Below are 25,529 nucleotides of genomic sequence, written 5' to 3'. Positions count from 1 at the left end.
GGCATTTGGTAGTTTTCGCTAAAGAGTTAAGCTTAAAAGCCTAAAATCTTTATGGACAGAGAGAAATTTTGCTAAATTTCTTCTTTACTGCATCAGAGTAATAGATGGATAAATCCAAAGAATTTTCCACAAAGGGAAAAGTACCATCAGGATTTGCATGTTTTTTGTTTTGTCTTGTTTTTTAACAAGAGGGAAGGGAAATTACCGTTACTATTTTGAATCTGAGAAAGACTGGGGTAAAAAGGGGTTAAAGGGCTCATTCACTGCAAATCTGGGCTTAAGAGTAGGACAGTCAAGAGTGTTCTACATGATGCCCTCGGCCAATCACTTACTCAGAGGAGGGCCAATTACTTTTTTTTTTAATTAAATTAAATTAATTTATTTATTTATACAGCAAGTTCTTATTAGTTATCTATTTTACACATATTAGTGTATACATGGCAATCCCAATCTCCCAATTCATCCCACCACCACCACCCTTGCCCCACTTTCCCCCTGTGGTGTCCATACGTTTCTTCTCTACATCTATGTCTCTATTTCTGCCTTGCAAACTGGTTCATCTGTACCATTTTTCTAGATTCTACATATATGTGTTAATATACGATATTTGTTTTTCTCTTTCTGACTTACTTCACTCTGTATGACAGTCTCTAGGTCCATCCACGTCTCTACAAATGACCCAAGTTCATTCCATTTTATGTATGTACTACGTCTTTGTTATCCATTCGTCTGTCAATGGGCATTTAAGTTGCTTCCATGACTTGGCTATTGTAAATAGTGCTGCAGTGAACATTGGGGTGCATGTATCTTTTTGAATTATAGTCTTCTCTGGGTATGTGCCAGTAGTGGGATTGCTGGGTCATATGGTAGTTCTATTTTTATTTTTTTAAGGAAACTCCATACTGTTCTCCATAGTGGTTGTATCAATTTACATTCCCACCAGCAGTGCAAGAGGGTTCCCTTTTCTCCACACCCTCTCCAGCATTTGTTGCTTGTAGATTTTCTGATGATGCCCATTCTAATCCGTGTGACTTTCAATAGGCTTCCCTGGGGCAGTAGTGATTATCTTCCCAATAGCTTGGGCAGCTTGGTGAAGAAGGTCAGAGGCTGACTTCAGCTTTTCATAGCTCTGGATCTTTCTACTTCGTAAATTCCCATTCCTTTTACTTGAGCAGTGGTCCATCAAATATGTAACAGCAGCAGAAGTTTCTCCTAGAAACTTGTTAGAAATGCAAATTTCCAGCTGAGGCTCTGGAAATCATTGTTTTGACAAGCCTTCTGATTCTCACTAAAGCTTGAGACCTATTGCTCTCCTTCTGATCTGAGAGAGAGGGTGAGGGGGAAAGATAGAGAAAGCCCAGGAAAGAATGCTGGAAAGTAAATTCAGATAGCTTTTTATATGTGGTTTTTACTGTAGTAACTTACAAATGGTTGAAAAAAAAACCCCACAAATTGAAACATGTAGCTACTTTAAGGACTCTTTAGCAGAAATCAATCTTATTCCCGATCTATTACTTAATAGGTCATTTCCTCATAGGGATGACTAACAGCAATTCAACAGAAAATGCTTTTTATATTTAAATAACACTTTCTGTTCCAAGATGTCAAAATGTTTGACAAGTGGTCAAAATGCAGCTCACTAATATTCTCAACCCCATGGTAGTAAATAACCCACATTTACCATCACTGCTGTTTACTGGTGATTTCTTGTCTGGGAAAGTTGAAGCGCCTTCTCTATCTCTGTAGAAAGTCAATGACTAAAGGAGAAAACGTCCTTCTTCTTGGTTCCCATAGGAAACCAAACTGATAAATTACTCACTGACTTCTGTTATTGCATCTCAAGGATAGTTAACAATGCTCATCAAGGAAAACTCCCAAGGAACATTCTTGCCCTATCTCTGATTAAACCTGATTTTGGAAAATCATCTGGCTCAATCTACATTTAATTACAATATGAATGCTACTTAATTCCCTATTACTTCTGATTACACAGGATCAATGCCACTTGAAGAGTAAGAAGCAAAGGTTCACTACATTGGGGTCTCCTTGACAGCCAAGCCTGTGCCTTAGTCATTTTGACTCCCTAGTGACCAGCTTGGTATCTGGAATAGTATATGCGATCAGTAATTATTTCTTGAATGTATGATGTATGAATGAGTCAAGATATTTTTAGAGTTGGAGTCATGGCTCAAGAGGAGAAAACGTGGTTTAAAAAAAAACTACTACATTCTCAGAAGCCGGTGCTGCAATGAATGCTAATAACAACTTGACAGTGTCCTTTGTCATTACAAATAATGTGATACCAACTCCTACTAATCAATCAAAAACAGACTTTCAGAATTCAAGTTTGGATAGGATTTTGAGCTGGGGATTCCTCTCACCCACCTTTTCCTATGATAAAACTTGGAACTGTAGTGTCAACAGATAATATGTCAGTTTTTCACTTAAAATTGGAAAATTTAATCTAATTTCGGAGGCATGAAATAAAACTGATGGGCAAATATCAGAATTTCCATCAATGAAAAAGCTTAATTTCTAAAATGCTGAAGGTTAGTTTATCAAAATACTGAAATTGCCTCATATCATAAGTCAAAGCACCCCCTCTTTACTAAATAAGGAGCTATAAAGTTGTACAATTACTGTCAATAATTTTTTTACTTGGTTTGAAAAAATGTTCCTTGTTTTAAATAAAACAAAGTTCAACTGAAGTGACTATATATCATCTGTCTTGTAAAACTCTTTGTGTTAGATTTCTTCTATCCCCAAAATGCCAACCATGCATATTAAACTAACTCTTGTTTTTTGTGTATGATTTCTGTACATCTTTCCTATTTGAATTTTAATGTTATGTACCCTTTCTTAGAGTGTGGATTGTAACCACTCTGTTTAACACTCTATCACCAGTACATAGAATAGTGCCTGCCACATAAGAAACACTTAATAAAATTTCTAAATTATCTTGGTTAATATCCATACTCATCCTAGCTTTAAGCACATGAAGACAGAAATAGGTTCCAACTGCATAAGAACACGTGAATAATCCAGAGTAAATGTTAACTATAAGTACAAGTTATCTGTTGATTTAAATACAGAACATGTCTGAGATTTGGAATTACTTCCTAATAACCCTGAGTCAGAGCTGTGGTAAAGGCTTACTGGGGGTATGTTACCATTTTCTGAATACATACTCAGAAGAGGAAGAAGTTGGTGAGAGAGCATGCAAGATTTTCCAGGCTCAAAATGGAACTTGACTCATCTGCATGGAAACATCCAGCGAAACACAGAAGAGCTCACTCTTCTGCTGGATTAAGCTCACCCTGGTGAATGGAATGGAGCAGAAACAAGAGACTGAGGTCTAGGTTTTGAGGATCTTCACTCCACTTACCTGCTTTCACAGGACCAGGCAACGGACAAGAAGAAATGTGGGAACTGTTGCTCTGTACCTCTAAACAAACACAGTCACCCTATGTAATAGAATGTGTCATAAATCTGACCAATCAGAATAATTCCTCCTTTCTTGGTGGAGTAGCTCTGATAGAAATGGACAGAGCTGGGCTCTCGGTGTGGGAAGGGGGTGGTTTCCTTCTGTTACAGGCTCTAAATTTTCTTCAATTTTCCTATGATTTAAGCCTAACTAAAATTTATGGACTTTTGAAAAAGAGTAGGTACTAAAATTAAATAAGCTGAGAGTGTTGAGGGTGAAAAAAATGATAACAATTTTAAGAAAATGTAGAATTATTACTATGAGAATTACCAAAACTGTGTTTGTTTCAAATATGAGCCTGCTATAGCATTTTAATTATGAATAGAATTAAACAAATTCACTTGCTGTCTCCATCTGACAATATTACCAGAGACTTCCCTTAAGGAAATTTAAAATTATTTATTCTATGTAAATCTCTACAAGTCCTTAATTTCAACCTTATTATAAGAAATAACACAGAGTATCAACAAGCTGGCAGAATTTTGACAATTCTCCTGCCTCCCTCCATTCCGCCTTCTTTTCCTCTTTCCCTCCCTCCCTTTCCCTCCTCTTCCCTCACTCCCTTTCTTTTCACAAAGCAAGTAAATGGGTATATAGCAAATAGTAGGGATCACACGCTTTCATTACAGGGGTTGGGAATGTGGACTCTCACAAAAACAGACTTGATTTTAAATATTCTATCTGCACCTTACTAGCTGTGTGACCATGAATAATTTAATCATTCTGTGCCTCAGTTTGTCTGGCTGTAAAATAGGTGCAAAGAGTACCTACCTCTTAGAATTGTTGTGAGGGGGGATTCCAATTGGTTTTAAAACAGTATTTAGCACAGAGGAAGCATAATAATTGTTATTTTTCACTTCTCTGAATATATAAAACATTTAGTATTGGGATTCATCATCTCAAAATCTAACAGTCACTGATGTGACTATCTGATTTGCTAAATGAAGAAAACAATTGTTAAAGTAATTATTTCTTTAGTTTCTCATTTTGTTTTTTTAACTGAAAACCAGAATCACCATTTCTTGGTATTGTCTGTTATCAATGAACAGTATAAGACTATAATATTATTTTTGACAAGGCACTGAATATTTGAAATGAAGAAAACTAAGAAATAGTAGTAAATAAAACTTTTACTAATCCCAAGTGAAAGATGAAATTAATGATGATATATATGTGAAAACTCTGGAGAAGTCATACAGAAAGAACCTCAAGTAAGTACTTGAGGCACACTTGAAATTCAAATGACACTAAATGACTAATTCTTAAATCAAGAACCCTTCACTAAAATTAAAAACACAAATGCTTTCTTTTTCTTGATTTCTTGTAGAAACTGAAAGAGTACTCGGTAGGTGTCAGATTATTTTAAAAAGCAGGTTATAGAGATGATATTTCAGGGGCGTAAAAATACTAAGGCGGATCTCATAAATGATTGGTATATTACTTAATTCAGGTTAACATCAGAATTGTCAATGTTTGTTTATTAAGCAATGCAATCCTTTAGATAGGAAGCATGGTTCTTTGAAGAAGTTTATAGACACAAGATACACAAACTGGAATATGGTGAAAAAACAGACAGTATAGATTTTTCTAAATTAAACCTAGGAATTATTTAACATGGCCATTTCTTTGGGTTGAAGAAAGAAATTCATATAGATTTTCCTGGTTCAGGCTCCAGTGAGGTCTATAGGCAAATTTGTAACTAGAGCAAGATTCAGACCTATTTCCATTTTTGTGCTTACCTCTTAAATATGTCCAGTTTCTACAGCATAGAGGAAAGCACTAGATTGGCCATGGCATGAAACAGGTTAGAATTCTGGCCCTGCCACTTAATAACTGTGTACAGCTTAAATGGGCAATTTGCTAAACTTCATGAATTTCAATTCCCACCCTCCAACCCCTACCCTGGGCAAAATAAGTATAATCCTTTTTCTACCAACTCTAGAGAGTTAGGATGGTCTGAGGAGAAAAATGTATATAAAAATGCTTTGAAAATTATTTAATGCTTTAAAAATATTATCTATCATTATTATTTCAAGATGAGGGAAAACTCCCCCTCCTCTAATATATTCAGGTTTTTATGGCCAGCTAGATCTTCCAGAAAGCTACATAAAAACTGAACATTTTAACAACACTCAGCAATGTTTAGATGTTAAAAAAAATTTATCCAAACTGGCACATTTCTTCTTAAACAGTTCTAAAAGTAATATATACATATTGCAATGAATTTGGAAATACAGAATGAGAACAGGAGGAAGTAAAGGTCACCCTGACTCTCTTATTTCTTGAGTTAACCATTGATAAATAATTTTTAGATTTTCTTTGGGTCTTTTTTCTCTATGTGTGTGATATTCAAAACCAAGTTGTGAATATGCTGTATTTATTATTTACCATTCTTCTCTTCTCACTTGACATTTTACAAAAAACAATTTTAATTTGTTAGTTTCTGTATTGTTTCCGATTCTAAGCATCATAAAATACTTAATAGTGAAGGTTATCTATGAGTTATTATGTAAAAAAAAGTTCAGCATATATAACCCAAATAAATATATTAGAAATTCATATGCTTTAAAGCAGTGATCCCCAACTGTTTTGGAGCTAGGGAGCGGTTTCGTGGAAGACAATTTTTCCACCAACAGGGTGGGCGGTGGAGGATAGTTGGTTCAGGCTGTAATGCAAGCGATGGCGAGCCATGGGGAGCAGCAGATGAAACTTCGATCGCTCGCCGCCGCCCACCTCCTGCTGTGCGGCCCGGTTCCTAACACAGCCAGGGGTTTGGGGACCTCTGCTTTAAAGGATATCCTTATGTTTTTAAGTGATTGACCATTTCAAAAATTTCATAGACAATTCCAATATTTATATTTAATTAAAGACCATGAAACTTTTTTTAGTATTTTTAAATAAAAGATAGTTAAAGATTACTTCATTTAAAATCTGATAACAAACCTCTAGAACACTTCCTTCTACTTAAGTGAGGTGTTAGACAAAAAAAGCACTATAGAAATATAGATTATACTTGACTTTAAATAAAACTCTGAATAAATACTATAGAATTGTTATCTCCCTTTTATTCTGTTAATAATTGGCAATAGGAATATTATGGAAAATGATTGAAGCTTCATAGTCATATGTCAATTACCAAGATCACATTTGTGTGATACAATGAATTTGCAAAGGTAGACTATCAAATATATTTTATTGTCAAAGGTGGTCTGCCAACCAGCAAGTCATTTCATAAGTTATGCTCTAAAATATATAATTTACTGATACCCAAGAGACATCTCGGTATGTCATTAATAGTGCAGGAACTCTAAGCCAGGGATATTTTTGTCTTTATAATTAATTTGAGACAGCAGCTAATAAAAACCAGAATAATAACACTAATAACCTTCAAATTAATTTTGACCCTAAGCTATAGCAATTTCAACAGAAGTTAGTATATTTACATACCAAATTAAAATTCCTAAACTAGTATTACAATTGATGCAGTGTTTTTATGAAATACTACCTGTGTAATATTTCATTAAAATAATAAAATGAGAACAATATAGAAATGTCATAAATATTTGTGTCCTAGAAAGGATTTAGAGGGAATTTCTGGTAGTATAAATTAATACATGATTAATCATATTACTTTTGTTTATAAAGCATCCAAACATACACACCTGTAATCTTATATGTCTTTACCATCAAGAGAAATATATTCCAGAATTAATTTTAAAAACACTGCTTTTACTGTGCTTATGTTTTCTAGTTGAGAAGTCTGGACTTTAAGCATTTTTAAATTATAGAACTAATCAGAAAGCAGGAGGAAACCAACAATACAACTGATGGCATTTGTTAATATAAACCTTTGTGTAAAAATGTTATGAAATTAAGAATAGAAAAATAATAGAATTATTAATCAACAAATGGCTATTTTAAAAAATCTAGTTAATAGTATACTACCTGGGTTATTCTCTTACTTGAAAAAATTACAGTATATTAGGATGTCTTAATTTGGAACTATATAACTGCCACTCTAGTGTTTCTAGTTTTACTAGTAGAGTGCATTTTTTTGGTATAAGTGTAAAAAAAAAAAAAAAAACTGGAAAGTTCCATAGTGCAGTTTCCCTCCTCCCTTTCCCCAACAGAGAAAATAAGAAATACTGTACCTAACCAACAGATCTGATGATTCCAAAAGGGACAAGTCTCTATTCTGAAACACTATTCAGGTCAGAACATTCCAGATTAGGATTTTGTGAGACACTGGAAAATTATGGCATGAAAAATAGAAGAATATTTCTAATGCACTATAAAATGTATTCCTCAAAGCAAAAGAGCTAATGGAAGGCCAGAGCACTTAATGGATAAAATAAAATCAAATGAAACAGAAGCATGTTCCAAGCTGAAAGGGAACAATATCACTATTCTCACATAATTTGATAGTAGTTATAACCCAGTAAGATCAGGTTTAAAAACATTTAAATATATATAAATACATATATGTATAAGTAACATATATAGCACCTGAAGTAAATACATGTTCATATTCATATATTAAAGAATCACTTTGAAATTTTAAAAATATTTTTTTAACTATTAAAAAATAAACAGCTAGTGAAAAAATAAGTTTTCTTTGCAAAACTTGACTCTGGAAACAAAGATTCTTCAAATGCTTCTCCAAGAACTTGTGTGTTTATTTTAAATATAATCAAATAAAAAAATAAAAATAAAAAATAAATAAATATAATCAAATATTTGAAATAGAAGGCAAATGTTCATGAAAACAGACATATATACATGCATATATATATATTTACACACATAATTGGCTAAATATAATTAATATATATAATACACATAAAATACAGATCTCCCTTAACTTACTATGGCATTGCATCCTGATAAACCCATCATCAATTGAAAATATCATAAATTGTAAATGTTTATACTACACCCAATCTACCAACCATCATAGTTTAGCCTAGTCTACCTTAAATGTGCTCAGAACACTCACAGTAGCCTAAAGTTGGGCAAAATCATCTAACAGAAAACCTATTTTATAATAATCTGTTGAATAACTCATTTGTTTTATTGAATACTGTACTGAAAGTGAAAACCAGAACGGTTGTTAAGTGTGTCAGTTGTGATCGAGTTGAGTTGCTGAGTGGGAGGCGTGGCTTGCTGCTGCTGCCCAGCATCACAAGAGAGCATCATGCTGCATATCAGTAATCTGGGAAAAGTACAGTTTCTACTCTAAATTCAAAGTATACTTAGAAAAAATTCAAACTACAGTTTCTACTAAACGAGTATCGCTTTCGCACCACGGTAAAGTTGAAAAATTGGTAAGTCGAACCATTGTAATTCGGGGAATGTCTGTCTATAAATTTTTGTATAATATATGCATATACGTGTATGCACATTTATATTTAAAACAGGAATTTAGACTGTTTGCTACATCTCATCTTAGAAGCAGACTATGCCCAAAATCTATGCCTCAAGCCTTTGGTGAATAGCTAATGAATTCAGTATTCAAACAGGGATTAAAAATATTGATTTGGAAATTCAGGACAAACTTACTACTAAAAATGTTTTACACTTTTTACTTAAAAGAACATAGATAGGTACACATGATTAGACTCTACTAATTGAAATAAATTATTGCCGATTTGGCTAGAGTTGTTGATCACCACAAAATTCTCTCTTGTGGACAACTATGGCTTACATATGAAATGGAAGGCTTCAGGCAGTTTTTGTACTTGTTTCCTTAGACCTAAATGGTCCACATAATGATAAAAAGTCAAATAAGAAAAAAATGTAAAATTATGTGCTTTTTAAGCCCAACAAAATGTTATCATACTAAAGCTCGTCTGTGTACTAACAGTGCAGTTTTTATAGGCAGGTGTTTCTGGTACTAAAGTTTTCACATTAATTGAGGCTCTAGTTTTGATTTCAGTTTAAAGGTGTTGCTAGTGATTGAATCTACTCAGTAGTGCACATTTATGAATAAGACTCTGAATATTAAAATTCTTACATGTACTCCCTAAATTCATTGAGATTCAGTAAAATAGAAAGATATCATATACCAAGAAGATTCCTTTGTATATGATGTACAATGGAGTAACAGATTAATTTTCCTTTTTGGACAACTTAATGATATTGATTAACATTAAAAAACTTCAAAGTTACATATTAAAAAAAAAAGATTGGGGTACAAGGCAGATAATTAGTAGTATTACCTTTAAAGGCTTTTGTTACAGGAAGTGAATGTTAACAACTCTTTATAAATTAAAGTTGCCCTCTCCCAGGAACTTCAACACTGTATCAGAAAAAAATAAAATAAAATTGTCAACTATTGCTTTTAAGAAAGGGAACAATTCCCATTTTCTATAACATTACTTCTGAAATCAACATCCTTATTCAACAACCTTGATATCATTTCTGATAATGAGTCAGTGAAAAGAGTGATTAGACAAATGGTACAATTCAGAAAGAAAATAAGATGCAGAAAGAAATTCAGAAAGAAAATAAGATGCCAACTGAGTTTTCCCAGGTCATCCAATCAACTCCTTGCAGAGTTAAAAATAGAAGTTAAGACTAATTCCCGCAGCTACTGCCAGATCAGAGCCTGACAACTTTGCATTGTGGTAGCTTCAACCTCTCCTACTACTGGGATTACCTGCATTGAGACATCTTCCTATGAGGTTCAGTCATTTCAAGGTTTGGTTTAAAATGGAGAGGGGTAGGAAAAGGTTCATAATTTTAGGGAAAATCTGTGGTAATGAGATCTCATTGTAAACTGCTCACGAGAATTAGAAAGATAAAAATTGGAAATATTTACTAACCCTTACTATGTCTCAAAGACTGCAGTAAGTTCCCTTTTATGTTATCTTCTTTAATCTTTGCAACAACCTTGTGATTTTCCTGTTTTAAATATCCAGAAACAATTAACAGTGGTTAAGTAACTTACCCTAAGTCATAGAGATAGAAAACAATAGAGGTAGGATTCAAACTAGGTGAGGTTCAAAGTTCAAATTCACTTCCTGAAAAATATGATTAGAACATAAATGGTAGCCCAAACTCCCCAAAATAAATTAAAAAATTAAAAGAAAGAGAGAAAGGAGGGAAGGAGGGCCTAGTGATCTGCATACCTTAAAAATAATGTTTAGAACTTTTTGATTGATCTTAAAAATGACCAAAAGCTAGCTGCCTGAGAGCTCTAAGAATAAAATTATTAACAAACTAAACAAAAAAACATTGATTTTTGTACTCACTCACTTTTAGATCAACCCAATTGCTTTCCTTTCATAACACTGTACTGCCATTTTATTTCATTTTCTATTATATTTATTAAGTGATAATTTAAAGACAAGTATTTTGCCTAACAGGTTAATGATTTTTTTTTCTTTTCTTCTAAATGATGACCAAGATACCAATCCTCCTCCCCTTATTCAATGGACTAATTAGTGTCAGATCATTTTAGTGTCATATTTAATTTTTGTGGTGAAATAGTGATTTCACAAACCCTGTGAAGATGTTACACATCCACTATAACATGCATGCAGGTGGAAAAAATTTTCAACAGATGTAGATTTTGCTTTTGCTATGATTGTATTCTTTACAATCGATGAGATAGAAAAAGACATAGAGATAAGAAAACTGTTGACTAATATTTTCTTATTAAAATCTGTATCTTGGGCTTCCCTGGTGGCGTACTGGTTAAGAATCCACCTGCCAAAGCAGGAGACACGGGTTCGAACCCTGGTCTGGGAAGATCCCACATGCCACAAAGCAACTAAGCCCATGCACCACAACTACTGAGCCTGTGCTCTAGAGCCCGCAAGCCACAACTAAGGAGCCCGTGCGCCCCAACTACTGAAGCTGGAGTGCACTAGAGCTCGTGCTCTGCAACAAGAGAAGCCACCGCAATGAGAAGCCTGTGCCCACAATGAAGAGTAAACCCCGCTCCCCGCAACTAGACAAAGCCCATGCACAGCAACGAAGAACCAACACCGCCAGAAATAAATAAATAAATAAATTACTTTAAAAAATAAATAAAATCGGTATCTTGCATTTTCAATTTTCTAAAAGTTCAAATCCATTGTAGCTGAAAAAAGAAGACTAATGTCATATGTTTCCTTGTCCTGAGTAAATGGACTGTGCTTGGTTGAGTGTCTTTTTTTTTTTTTAATTGCCAAAATTTCTTTTTTATTATTTTTATATCTACTAGTACTTATTTGAATTCTACTCACTGTTTTTTTTTTTTCATCTTTATTGGAATACAGTTGCTTTACAATGGTGTGTTAGTTTCTGCTTTATAACAAAATGAATCAGTTATACATATACATATGTTCCCATATCTCTTCCCTCCTGCGTCTCCCTCCCTCCCACTCTCCATTTCCCACCCCTCTAGGTGGTCACAAAGCACCAAGCTGATCTCCCTGTGCTATGCGGTTGCTTCCCACTAGCTATCTATTTTACGTTTGGTAGTGTATATATGTCCATGCCACTCTCTCACTTTGTCACAGCTTACCCTTCCCCCTCCCCATATCCTCAAGTCCATTCACTAGTAGGTCTGTGTCTTTATTCTCGTCTTACCCTTAGGTTCTTCATGACATTTTTTTTTCTTAGATTCTATATATATATGTGTTAGCATATGGTATTTGTCTTTCTCTTTCTGACTTCCTGGTTGAGTGTCTTGAACTGCTCAAACTTTAAGGTCCATCACCTCTAATTTCCACCTTACCAAAACCTCAGAAAAGAAACAGGAGAAAGGGTAGTGCCATCCATAACTCATTCCCACCACACCTACAAAAATAATCACAAGGAACTTGTGTAGAATACCAATTCTTTTGTATTAGGAAGGCAGTTTTCAAAATTAAATGGTATTGATTCATTTGGTTGCTTAATAAATATCTTGCAAATGCCTATAATAAAGCCAAATACCAAACTGACCATTTAAGTTGCAGAAATTTTTACATTCTTGATATTTTACTATTTTAAAGTAACAGTTTACATTTGAGTGCTTACCATAATATATGATACCAATAAGCTCCCTAGAAATCTAAACATTTATAAAATACACCAAATGCTGCTGTCTCATGCCTTACTTTGCAATCCTGGATTGCTTTCTAATATGGAGACGATGTAAGAAATATAATCTGGATATCTCTTCTACAGGATCACCAGCCATGTCTCAACTAACTTTTATCAGTAGAGACTCTCAGTATGTACATATTTATTTATTACAAAACTATTTGGTACTGATCATTAGGTAATTCTGGTAAATGTGGGCATGTAATAATAGTTAAGAATGTCAGCCCCATTTCATTTCAGCTTGATCCACTGCAGGAAAGCACAAATTAGATGAAATCAATTTCCCCAAGAACAACTCACTTCCTTGAGATGAGAGATAAACTTGGATGAACAATGATTTGTCACAATTTATTTTTGAGGGTAGTGGTTTAAAAAAAGTGCTAATGTAATCTTTTCAGAATGAATCCTTTTAAAAATGCATTAATTGTCTAGTGAATAAAGCTTATAATTAAAAACTTATACATAAAACTTTACTTTTCTAAATTTTTACATATGACCATATATAACAAATATTGAAATCTTAAAATCTTCGTTATCTTTAAAATTTGATGGCCTTTAAATCTGAATTTGGATTTGGTGAGTCTGATGGATTATTCTTAGTGACTCTATTGGGTACCACCAATTCAGATTCAACATTATTTCTGCAAGTCTCAAAAGAATTAAGTTTTGTGAATGGATAGAGGGTATTAGCATCCTGGTTGTTTTTCACTACATTGAGATTACCAGAGAACCTGAGTGTGAAAGATCATGGAGAGGAGTGTAAGAAATGGCACTAAAGGTATCACTCACTGACTTCTCTCTATTTACTCAGATTCTGCAGTATACAACAGAAGGAACAAAGCAGGTTGTGTTGCTGCTACTGTTGCAATGACCAAGGATCCTCAGTCTCATAGCCATTGCAGTCCATTGTTTAAGATGTGAGCTTGTTGTTGCTTATTCAGGCAAAAGTCAGAATGCTTATTTGTTTTATGTCTGTTTTTTAATGAGGGTTTGATTAGGCAGTAATAATGACAAAAGTAAATAGGAGAAATGTTTATTAATAGATCTCTCCATCCCTAGCAACCAAAGAAAAGGCATACCTTAAAATATTGTTGTGAAATGTCTAGGGTGTGTCTGTCTGTGTTCTTGCAACCCTTCACCTTTAAGTAGCTTTTCAAAAATATGTTATAAACATGTTGCTTCATCCTTGCCCTTTTAGCCTGTTAATGTCTAATTTAATTAAAGCAGGATGCAATCCCCAGCAAGTTATCTGTTTCTCCTTTCTTGGACCATGCAAATCAAAACAGTCTTCTTCTAAGGAGGGTAGTGAAAAGTTTTGCCAATCGTGTTCATACTTCAGCTATTCCAACATTCTTTTTGTTTGTTTGTTTGTTTTTGCGGTACGCGGACCTCTCACTGCTGTAGCATCTCCCGTTGCGGAGCACAGGCTCCGGACGTGCAGGATTAGCGGCCATGGCTCACGGGCCCAGCCGCTCCGCGGCATGTGGGATCTTCCCGGACTGGGGCACAAACCCGTGTCCCCTGCACCGGCAGGTGGACTCCCAACCACTGCACCACTAGGGAAGCCCTCGAACATTCTTTAGTTCAGCTTAAATGAGACATTCTCATCTTTGGGCTTTAATTATTCTGTTTAAAAATAAATTTTAAAAGATACTCTAAAGAGAAACTAAAAAAACCCCAACAAAATAAAATATTTACCATAATGCAGGAACATAAATATGAACTAAAAATAGTTTTAGATGAAAAATTAATCTTTTTTATTTTAAAAATTAATCTAATTAAAATTTCAGATTAGGCTGGATAGAAATGATCCATTGCTGAAGCTTAAAAAAAAAACTAGCTATAAATGTTACTAGTTTTCTACACTGTTGTTACAAGACTTGACTGACATCCGTGATGTACTCTGTAATATTTTTGAAATGATGAAATGTGTGATCCAGAGACTTGAAATATTTCAATACTTGTGTATAGGAATTTTCTTCCATGAACTAGAAATGAAAAAAGTGAGAATATTTCCTTGCTCAAATCACATTAAATGGATTCCCTTATAATACTTGCATTCATTTTTAAGATAGTCATAAATGAATGGTTACATAAAATACAGGAATACTATCTGTTGAAGTTTATGGTTTTTATAGTCAATGTATGTATCCAAATTATAAATGTTTCTGCATAATCTCTCACCCAACAATACCATTCCATGCCACTCCAAGAATTCTTCCACCATAAAAGCTCCAGCACATAAAGACATGAACCTCTATGTCCATTACCATATCTCTTGAAATCATAAAACTGTTTGGAACTTAATAAATGTTTATCAATGTGTTTTGACTGAATGAAATTATGGCTCACTCATAGTACACATTACTGGGCATCTACTAAAGATAATATGGTAGTGATATATGCTAGATATCATTAATATAATAGAAACACAATGTACTAAAAGTGTTTTGCAACTAAAAATCACTGTACATTGTATGGCTTTAAAAAGGAATGAAATGCTGATACATGCTATAACATGGATGGACTCTGAAAACATTACGTTAAATGAAAGAAGCCAGACACAAAAAGACAAATATTGTATGATTCCACTTATATGAGGTAGTTTGAATAGGCAAATTATAAACCCAGAAAATAGAATAGAGTTAACCAGAGGCTAAGGGGAGGGGAGAAATAAGGGGTTATTGTTTAGTGAGTACAGTTTCTGTTTGGGATAATAAGAAAGGTCTTAAAATGGATAATGGTAATGGTTACTCAACATTGTGAATGTACTTAATACCAATAAATGATACACTTTAAAATGGTTAAAATGGTAAATTTTACGTTATGGGACATTTTACCAAAATAAAAAATAAAAATATACTATAAAATAAAGTAAAAATTTACCTCATAATAGGCGTATTACGAAGTTTGCATAAAATTGCACTTATTTTAGGAGCTTATATGGTTATTATCATATTTGGGGACATGTAAAGAAAGCAACAGCTTGAGCTTCCCTGGTGGCGCAGTGGTTGGGAGTCCACCTGCTGATGCAGGGGATACGGTTTTGTGCCCCGGTCCAGGAAGATCCCACATGCCGCGGAGCGCCTCGGCCCGTGAGCCTTGGCTGCTGAGCCTGCGCGTCCGGAGCCTGTACTCAGCAACGGGAGAGGCCACAGCAGTGAGAGGCCCGAGTACCGCAAAAAAAAAAAAAAAAAAGAAAGAAAGAAAGAAAGAAAGCAACAGCTTAAGTAGTCCTCTTGAGTTCTTTCTCTCCATCTTTCCAAACCGGTTTTTCTAGATTAATGGTTTTGTCACGCCTCTCTTTGAATACTAGCATCAGTAGGAATGCTAGCTAGTACTGGTTTCCTTAAGTATCAGCTAAAAATTTTAATGTATTTTTATGCTGGTAATTGTTTTAGAACCTGGGAGGGATATTGTTTTCTTAACTTGGCAAAAGCAAATATATTACTGTAGACAGCATTACTAGAAAGAAATAGTAACTTTGAAGTAGACATATGTCCATCCTAAGAAAACTGAATATATTTCAAAGTAGACCACACCACTCAACTGCTGGCAATGTTCTTCTACATACTTGGCAGTATAGTACTCTAAGTCTGAGAACTGTTTCATTTGTAAAAATGGTTTTTATTGGAAAACCCTGAATAAATCATTTGGAATGTGTAACGTTTAGAGCTCCTTCTGGGATTCCTTTTCCATGAATCAAGGTTCTTTGATTCACTATTCTCCTTGGCACTTGCTTCCTAGTCATCTCAGCAGCCTTTGTGCCATTGCTAATGAAGAGCTCCCATTTTAGGTCCTAAAGCAGGGAGAACAATAAAAGGAGGACCTCATTTCAAGTACCAGAAATGTCTGGGCTATAAAGGACACACATACTGTCAAAGTAAGCCCAGAGTGGGGTAACATCACCAAGGTCATTTCTGGCTCCACGCCCCGCCCCCAGAAGGAACAACTAACAATTATTTGGAAACAGGACACTATTTGAGAGAATCCTAGAACATGGAGGTGAGGCTGAAGCACCCCTGTGCACCACAGAGACCAAGACAGACTGCATTAGAAGGGTGAGAGAAGGAGCTACACGTTGACCACATTGCCCCTCCCCCAGGCCAGTGGAGCACCATGGGTGAGGTCTTCCCTGAACCTCTGGTTCCTCCAGTAGGAGAAGAGAACTGGGGGACAGCAAGCACCACCACTAGCATTGGGGTTTCTTTGTGGGAGCCACTGCTCTAATCTATTCCACTGGGATTGCAGGGGAATTTGCAGGGTTTGACCAGTAAAAGTTGGACTGGTCAAAGTTGGACTGGTCATGAAGGGGGAAGGGGCATGCAACAGCCAGCACATAGATTGTGACAGATGGAATTCATACCTGCAGTGCCCAAGTAGTGATCACAACTGGCATCTTTGCTTATCTACAGAGCCAGCTTGGTGGGGCACTACAACCAGGGAACTCAGCAGGGTACAGATCCACCTGATACGCATCTGGCCCTTAAGCCTGGTTTGCCCATACCCAGGGAAAGAGCAGAGTCACAGCCCACCCACTGTGGAGAGTGTCTTCTGGCCATCTGACCAAAAGGGCTGGCAGTAATTCCTGGAAGCTATTTGGCCCGGTCGTGCTCCAGCCAAGAGGCAGGCAGCCAGAGCTCATCACTGGCTCTGGTACAAAGCAGAGCCAGTACCAGGTGTGGAGGGATCCTGTACCATGCACAGGCAGGGAGATTAATTCATATCCAAGGCTGAGAGTAGATCCCAGCTCCTCCCAACTGAGGAGGCTGTTTGAGAAATTAAGAGTAGCCTTGAGTGGCTCCTCCTCATCCCACCCAGGCAAAGGAACTGGGACTAGCCCCATCCCATCTGCTGTGGAGAGTGTCTTCCTGGCCCATCTGACTAGAAGGATTGGTGACAACTCCTAGAAACTGTGCGGCCCAGCAGTGCTGAAGCCTAGAGAAGGGTAGGCAGAGCTGATAGTCTGCAAAGCAAAGCCAGTGGCCTTGTTCAGCCACAGAACGTGGGGCATAGATCAGTTTGAGTTAAGACAACAAAGAGCTTTACTGGCTTTAGAGCTGCTTCTCCTGTTGCACCCAGGCAGGAAATCTAATTCATAGCCCTACTCATCACTGAATACAGCCTTCAGCATGTCCAACTGGGGAACCTAACCAGAGAACATGGGAAGCTGTACAGCCCATTAAACAGCCCTAGATACAGTGGTACTTGAACAAACAGCACAGCCTGTGGCCTCCCTCATCTGCAGGGCAAAACCAGTGTCCTCACCTGACCAGGGAATTAAGTGCAGAATCTGGCCTGATTTGGGTTCCCAAGCAATGAACTATACAGGCTCTGGGTCCTGTCCAGAGCCAGGTCCTATACAGGCTCTGATTCTCTGCCAGGAAACGAATTCATAGCTCCATCTACTACTACTACTGAATATAATACCAAGTAAAGTCTGGAGGAAGAGCCCAATTACTCAAATATGCAGATACCAATGTAAGGAATCAAGGATCACAAAAATTAGGCAAATATGACACCACCAAAGGATAGTAATAAAACTCCAATAACTGACCTTAAACAAATGAAGATCTATGAACTGTCAAAGAATTCAGAATATCCCTCCTAAGGAAGTTTAGTGAACTACAAGAAAGCGCAGACAACTAAGTGAAATTACGAAAACAATGCATGAACAAGACAAGAAGTTTGACAAGGAAATAGCAATATCAAAAAAACAGGAACACTAGATTTTAAAAATACAATAACTGAACTGAAGAATTCAATAGAAAGTTTCAAAGGTAGTTTCGACCATGCAGAAGAAAGAATCAACAAACTGGAGAATAGGACATTAGAAATTACCCAGTGAAAGGAACAAAAAGGAAAAGAATAAAAAGAGTGAAGAAAGCCTATGGAAAATATGGGACACAATAAAGTAAACAATGTTCATGTTATGGGAATTCCAGAAGAAGAAAAGAGAGAGAGAAAGGGAAAAAAAGTATATTTAAAGCAATAATGGATGAAACCTTCCCAAACCTAGGATGAGAAATGGACATCCAGATCCATGAAGCCCAAACAAGCCCAAATAGGTTGAACTCAAATAGGGCTACACTGAGACACATTGCAATTAAATCGTCAAAAACGAAGAAAGAATTTTAAGACCAGCAAGAGAAAAGAGAGAAGTTACATACAAGGGAACCCTGGGATAATTGGATATTCACATGTAAAAGAATGAAATTGGACCAATATCTTACACCACTCACAAAACTAACTTGAATTGGATTAAAGACTCAAATGTAAGACCTGAAACTATGCAACTGCCAGAAGAAAACATAGGAATAAAGCTCATTACATGGGTTTGGTAATGACTTTTTGGATATGACACTGAAAACACAAATGACAAAATAAAATATAAACAAATGGAACTACATCAAACTAAAAAGCTTCTGCACAGCAAAGAAAAACAAAAACAAAAACAAATCAACAAAATGATTGAAAAGGCAACCTATAGAATGGGAAAAATATTTGTAAACCATATATCTGATAAGGGTTAATATCCAAAATAAATTAAAAATTCATACAAATCAATAGCAAAAAAAAAAATTACCCAATTAAAAAATGAACAAAGGACCTGAATAGACATTTCTCCAAAGAAGACACACAAAAAGCCAACAGGTACATGAAAAGATGCTCAATACCACTAGTCATTAGGGAAATGCACATTAAAACCACACTGAGATATTACCTCACACCTGTTAGAACAATCATCCTCAAAAACTCAAGAGATAACAAATGCTCATGAGGATGTGGAGAAAAGGGAACCCTTGTGCTGTTGGTGGGATTGTAAATTGGTAAAGCCAGTATGGAAAACAGTATGAAGGGTCCTCAAAAATTAAGACTAGAACTACATATATCTAGCAACTCCACTTCTGGGAATATATCCAAAGAAAATGAAAACACTAACTCAAAAAGATATCTGCACCCCCATGTACATAGCAGCATTATTTATAATAGCCAAGACATGGAAACAACCTAAGGGCCCATTGATGGACAAATGGGTAAAGAGGTTGTTTTATATATTTATAGATATATACATATCATATGTATACACACACACACACACACTGAAATATTATTCATCTATAAGAAAACAAAGAAATGTTACCATGTGAGACAACAGAAATGGACCTTGAAGGTTTTATGCTAAGTTAAATAAGTCAGAGAAAGAAAGACAAACACTATATAATCTCACTTATATGTGGAACCTAAAAAAAAAAAAAAAAGAAGACAATCATAGAAAAAGAGATCAGGCCTGTGGTTACAGGAGACAGAGGGTCAGGGGAGGGGAAATTGGAGGAAGATGGTCAAAGGTGCAAGCTTCCAATTGTAAGATAAATACATACTATGGACATAATGTACAACATGATGACTATAGCTAACACTGATGTGTGGTATATAGAAAAATCGTTAAGAATAAATTCTAAGCATTCTCTTCACAAAAAAGTATTATTTGATCTCATTTATATAAATGTGTTTGTTTGTGTGAGAGAGAAGGACAGAATACAAAAATGCAAAAAGAAAAGTTGTAAAGTACGAAGCTGCTTAGGTTTATATCTCAGTCTATAACAGATAACAATTTGTTTAATTTTAATAGGTACAAAAATAAATATTAAGCATAGAACAAGAAAAAAGAAAAACTGAGCCCAGTGTAGATATCCTTAAAGCATTTGCAAAGGAGGGCTTTATCAGGTCCGTAAACACCTGCAATTACAGGCAAAATTCTATGTGTGTGTGCTGTGTATGTACTTGGGGAGTGGATGTATAGCCTTTATTGAATTATTAAAGGGGATGTTAAGACCCAAAAGTTTAAAAAGCACTGGAAAGCCTGATCACAAAACAATTTAAAACTCTTCTGATTATGTTTTTATAGTTTTCCTTCACTCGTTAACACTTCAAAGAACAGCATGTTAATGTGGAAAGAATCTCTGCCATTTAGGTGAGATCTCTGAGTCTCAGTGTAAAATTAGCACATGGTAGAAGGATGAAATTATATACCATAGATGCAAGTACCTAGCAGAGTGCTTTAAAACTAGTACTTATTTATGCAAGACATCTTCCCCTGCTTACTTGTTTTCGGTAGAATGAAAGCATACTGAAAGCTGGTACAATTTCTTCTTTAAAGTTTTGTTTGGTAATGCTTATTATGCTTTTTGATACGGATGAGCCAATATCCACTTAAGGGCATGTAAGCTCACAGTAACTTTTGTTGAATATAACTGAATGTACTTTCACTATATTATTATATAGGGATTTTAAACTAAAATGTATTGCACACAGTATTTCGAGCCTAACTTGGATACTAGAGTAGGTGGATATACACCCCTGGAAAATACTAGCTAATTTCTTCACTAAAATCAAATTGCTGAACACCTACTTTGCATATACAGAGCTAGGCACTGTATTATGAGTTGCAGGTAATAAAAAGTTGTTAGTCAAAGACTCTGCTCTCTAGGGTTATTTTAGAACAGCAAATCATGTTCAAACTAAAGGATAGACCAAAATAGAAAGTGCCATAGGGATTCAGACAAGGGAGAAACACATCTGAAATGAGAAGGAAGGTGGGTATGGGGAAGGGTTCATGGAAGAGGCAATGTATGATGTGAGCAAGGTTTCAACGTGTAGCAGGGTGAGTGAAAGGAACAAATGAAGACATAAAGTCGTGATACCATGAGGCACAAAGTAGAACTAAATATCACTTTTTCTAGGCTGGTCATGAAGTAATTTAAGGGGATTAGTGAGAAACTAGCTAAAGAGATATCTCTTTATATATTACTTATTAATAATATTTTTGAACACAATTATTTAATTTAAAAAAAAGAACAATATAGGGATAGGAGATTAGGAGGTACAAACTATTATTATAAAATGAGCTATAAGGATATATTGCATAGCACAGAAAATATAGCCAATATTTTATAATAACTATAAATGGAGTATAACCTTTAAAAATTGTGTCACTATATTTTACACTTGTAACGTATATAATATTACACATCAACTATACTTCAATTAAAAATGTTATTTTAGTGAATAAAACACTAAGCAGTAAAATTTAAAAAAAAATAACTTAGAAGAGAACTTAAAAATAAAGACATAAAGAACAGGTTGAAACAGCGCAGAAATCTGGCAATTAAGAGGCCATTGATAACTTTCAAAATAGCACTTTTTCTACCCATTCTCAGTGCAGGCAAAGCCTTATTAATCCTACTATTTCTTTTTCTGTTTTTCAAAATCTCAGGATAAGTCTATTTCAATTGTAGCTAATGGCAGTAATGCAGCACCAGAAAATGCCTTTTGTAAGGAGAGGGCAACTTTGAATCCTAAATCGGTACTCAAGTCTTAAATTACTGATAACACTGACCACCCATCAGACTAACTGTTTTTTTTACGTGATTGGCAAGCAACAGATTGATTTCAATTCTATCTTGTCAAATCTACAAAAAAGTTCCTACAGTTCATTTAGCATCTAATAGCGTACATCCTTCTATTTGGTATTACTCCTCCTTAACACCGGGCAATTAATTTTTCCTTTCTCTAGGAAACGTTTTTAACAAAGGAAATAGAGTCATAAATCAGTTTTGGTTAGGAAATCATACAATTATTTCTACCTAGGGTTTTGAATTTAGAAACTTTCCTCAGAAATTGTTTAAATATAACGAAGTCCAAATTCAGAAATACCTTAAATTTAATTTTCTTAGGTGCACTAAAATAACAAATTATATTTTCTATCTTGTTTTCTTTCTTCCCCAGAAGGTTTCTCCAACCCTAATCCATAACTTAATGCATTCATCTCACCTATAAAATCACTGGCAGGTATGAGGCCAGTCCCCTAATCCTGACCCATTTCTTGCCAAAGAATTCAGTTTCTTCAGAAACCAAGTAACAGACATTTCAATTTCTAACCATCATTAGCATATTTTCATGTACTAATACTCAACATAAAAACACCTTTTAAAATTACAGAAATTTTTACTGTACTTAAGATCAATTGCACTAACCTTTATTTCATAAACCTTGGGCTACTTTCTTAACAATGAATTATTATTTTAATATGTTTTTCACTTATTATTCGGAATAATTATTCATATAATTAAATATTTTACAATTAGGTAAGAAAGGTGGAAAATAGTTTTGCTATTCTTGTTCTTTGTTCTGTCTTCTACTTGGTGTGCCTGAGTCAAAATTTTAGAATATTGAAAATTTAATATTTCAAACCCAAACCACATTTAAAAATAATAACAACAAGCCAAAAAAAAATTCGGTCCAGAGGTTTGCATGGTCCGGGGAACAGTTCCTTGAGTGGGCCATTCATTTGGAGTGGGATTTGCCAACCCCCTCCACTCCTTCTGCCTCCTATACTGAAGATAGAGACAAAGAAACCAACTCAAATCTTTCCAAGGTGTATTTATAAATAGAGAATATGTAATCAGAAAAACAATAACGATATATAATAGAAGTAACATGATTTTTCAGAACCAGTATTTTGTTCTAAAAGCAATATTTAAAAAAGAAGTTAAGAAGGTTAGCTATAAACCCTGGCCCTCTTTTTCATTGATCTCCTATTTTAATTTGTTAAAATAAAATCCATGGCCTTTTGAGTCAAACTGTCTCTTTAATTTCAGATTTAAAGATAACAAATCTCTTTTTAAATGGAATATTGGCACATAGACACCACACAGTCTGGCTTATTGCAACTGTTCTCTGTTGGTGAAGTGGCACATTTGCAATCCCCACCATAGCAATCTTCAACATTTCACAGAATATCATTCAACTGTACATCCCTAGGTGGGCAACAAGAATGGGCACTTGAGCTCAGCAGCAAGGCGTTTGTGGGGAAATCCTAGGTCAGAACCCCTAAAAGGGGAGACTAACTTGAGGATGCCCAAATAACCTGAGGTTTACCTTGGCCACCTCCCCTGGCTTTCTGACTGCCTGTGGGAAAAGCCTCTCTGGAAACTCTTGAGGTTATTGGGGGAATCCTAGGACAAACACAGTGCTTGATTTTGCAGGAGGACTTGCCCCATACCCTACCCAGCTAGGTGTCTCACAACCTAGCTGGACTAAAAAAGCTTCAAGAAAAACGGGATAGACTGACATTTGCATTTCTACTTCCACCTATTCTTTTGCACATGGAGCAAAATATGTGGGTATAGCCCTCTTTCTCACACCCCAACAGATTCTGCTGTCCTCGAAACCCATCTGGTAGCTGCAGTGACTACAATGAAGGGAGTTATCGGAAACCATGTTGGTACTGGGCTTAAAGGCTTTTTCATGCCATGCATTTTGGGGAAGGACACAGATAATAGTCCAAACGTGGTATAAGGCAATGCCCTTTCTGGGTCCTTGAAAAATCAGTCACGGAACAGAGGTGGTGGACAGGAGCTGACAAGAGCTGGCTTGTTAATGGGCACAGCATCCCCGGGGGCGGGGGGGGGATCAATGAAATGATTGACAAGAGAAGATGGTAAATGAAGGGAGAAGTGGGGACAAGTGCTGCTCAACCCAAGCTGAACTCCAGGAGGTAAGTTTCTCCTCTAATTTGAGATTCTTTCTTAAGGTTCAGTATTGAAGTGGGTGTTTGACGTTGCAATGTGCAGACCCATTCTGATAACTGGAAAGGGAGAAGACTGAGGAAGGCAAAAGGAGAGAGAAGGTTTCAGATTACTTCTCCAGGCTGCTGACAAAAACCTGCTGCTCGCAAAGCAGAAATTAACCAAGCGAAGGTTGCAGGTAGCAACGTAAAAGTGCAACTCAAATTATTTTACATTCTGAATCCTCTTCAATATCTAAGCGAGTGTGGCACAGCAATGGTTGATTATTTTAAGATTACAGAGGTTGACCGCCTTCTTTGTTTGCCCAGTAACACCGCTCCTCCAATAATCTCAAGCACTTGGCTGATTAACATTTCAATTCCAGTTGTTGCTCCTTTTCCCATTGCAGAAGGCGGCAGGGATATTCCCCTTCTTCCCTCTGTATTACAAACCCCATTACTAACCAAGCAGAAAGCACCGCGCAGTGTGGCCGAGGCTAAGAATAGCCGGGCTGCTTACCTTCTCCGGAGGGATCGAATCAGCGCATGTCCCCGGCGCCGGCTGCCCCGGGGCCGCAGTGCCGCCGCGCCGGGTCTGTGCGTGGTCAGCTCGGCCGGCCCCCACCCCACCTGCCAGCTGCAGCAGCTGCTCCCGCCGCCGAGCTCCGGCCGCATGAAGTCATCCCCCGCGCCGGGCCGGATCGCCACATTCCGCGCCAGCCGCGGGGGGAGAGGGACCTCTCCCGGCTGCGGGGACCGGCTCCTGGAAAGTGCGCTCAACGATCGCTACCCTTCCCGGTTGTAGGGTTATTTTCTAGGAATGCTTTTACAGAAGAAGCGTCGCCGGCTGGTGGACCGAGAGAGAAGAGCCAGAGTGACTTTCTCTGCAGAGCGCCTTTCCTCTGAGCGCTCCCCTGTCACTCCCGCGGCATGGACAGCTCCATTCCGCTGTGTGGGTTTTCCACCCTCTTCATCTTCCTTATCTGTATTGTTCATTTCGCTGAATTTGAGAGTGGGCTTAGCTTTTAAGATATCATTCAAACACTCAGAAAATATTTTAAATTGGCGACTAGTTTTTCTAAGCCCCTTGTAGCAAGCTCCACTTTCCCCCAACACACACACATACACACACACACACAGTTACTCGCACGTACACACCCAGCCAAACCACTCACAATTATGAAAGCTGGGTCCTCTCGCCCTCTTGCCTACGTAATGGAACAGGAAACTCCCAAAGGAGTGGGGAAGTAGGACCGGCTAGCGAAAGCACTCGAGGAAAGAGAGAGGGGTCGCCCCAAGATTTTGTTGCTGTTTAGTGGTGTCCTTAGTGGACAGATGTTCCCCCTCTAACCCCCTGACCCCGCCCCAAGTGGAATGGCTGGTCTGGTGACAGCTGTAACA

General features: G+C 36.5%; 1 protein-coding gene across 4 annotated transcripts in view; it reads right to left on the bottom strand.

The window, feature by feature from the left end:
• Window positions 1-24,807, bottom strand: part of PKIA (cAMP-dependent protein kinase inhibitor alpha) — a 99,505-nt gene extending 74,698 nt beyond the window's left edge. The window contains exon 1 of one of the 4 annotated variants that reach the window (XM_081258290.1): window positions 24,649-24,807. The gene's annotated coding sequence lies outside the window, so the exon portion shown is untranslated. Of the gene's footprint in view, window positions 1-9,702; window positions 9,779-24,648 lie in introns of those variants that run through there. The other 3 variants (XM_081258287.1, XM_081258288.1, XM_081258289.1) reach the window with 3 other exon arrangements.
• Window positions 24,808-25,529: the final 722 nt, after the last annotated feature.

The sequence above is a fragment of the Mesoplodon bidens genome, assembly GCF_964165515.1.
Source record: "Mesoplodon bidens genome assembly, chromosome: 16".
Taxonomy (NCBI): Eukaryota; Metazoa; Chordata; class Mammalia; order Artiodactyla; family Ziphiidae; genus Mesoplodon; species Mesoplodon bidens.
This window is presented reverse-complemented; position numbering and strand designations above follow the sequence as displayed.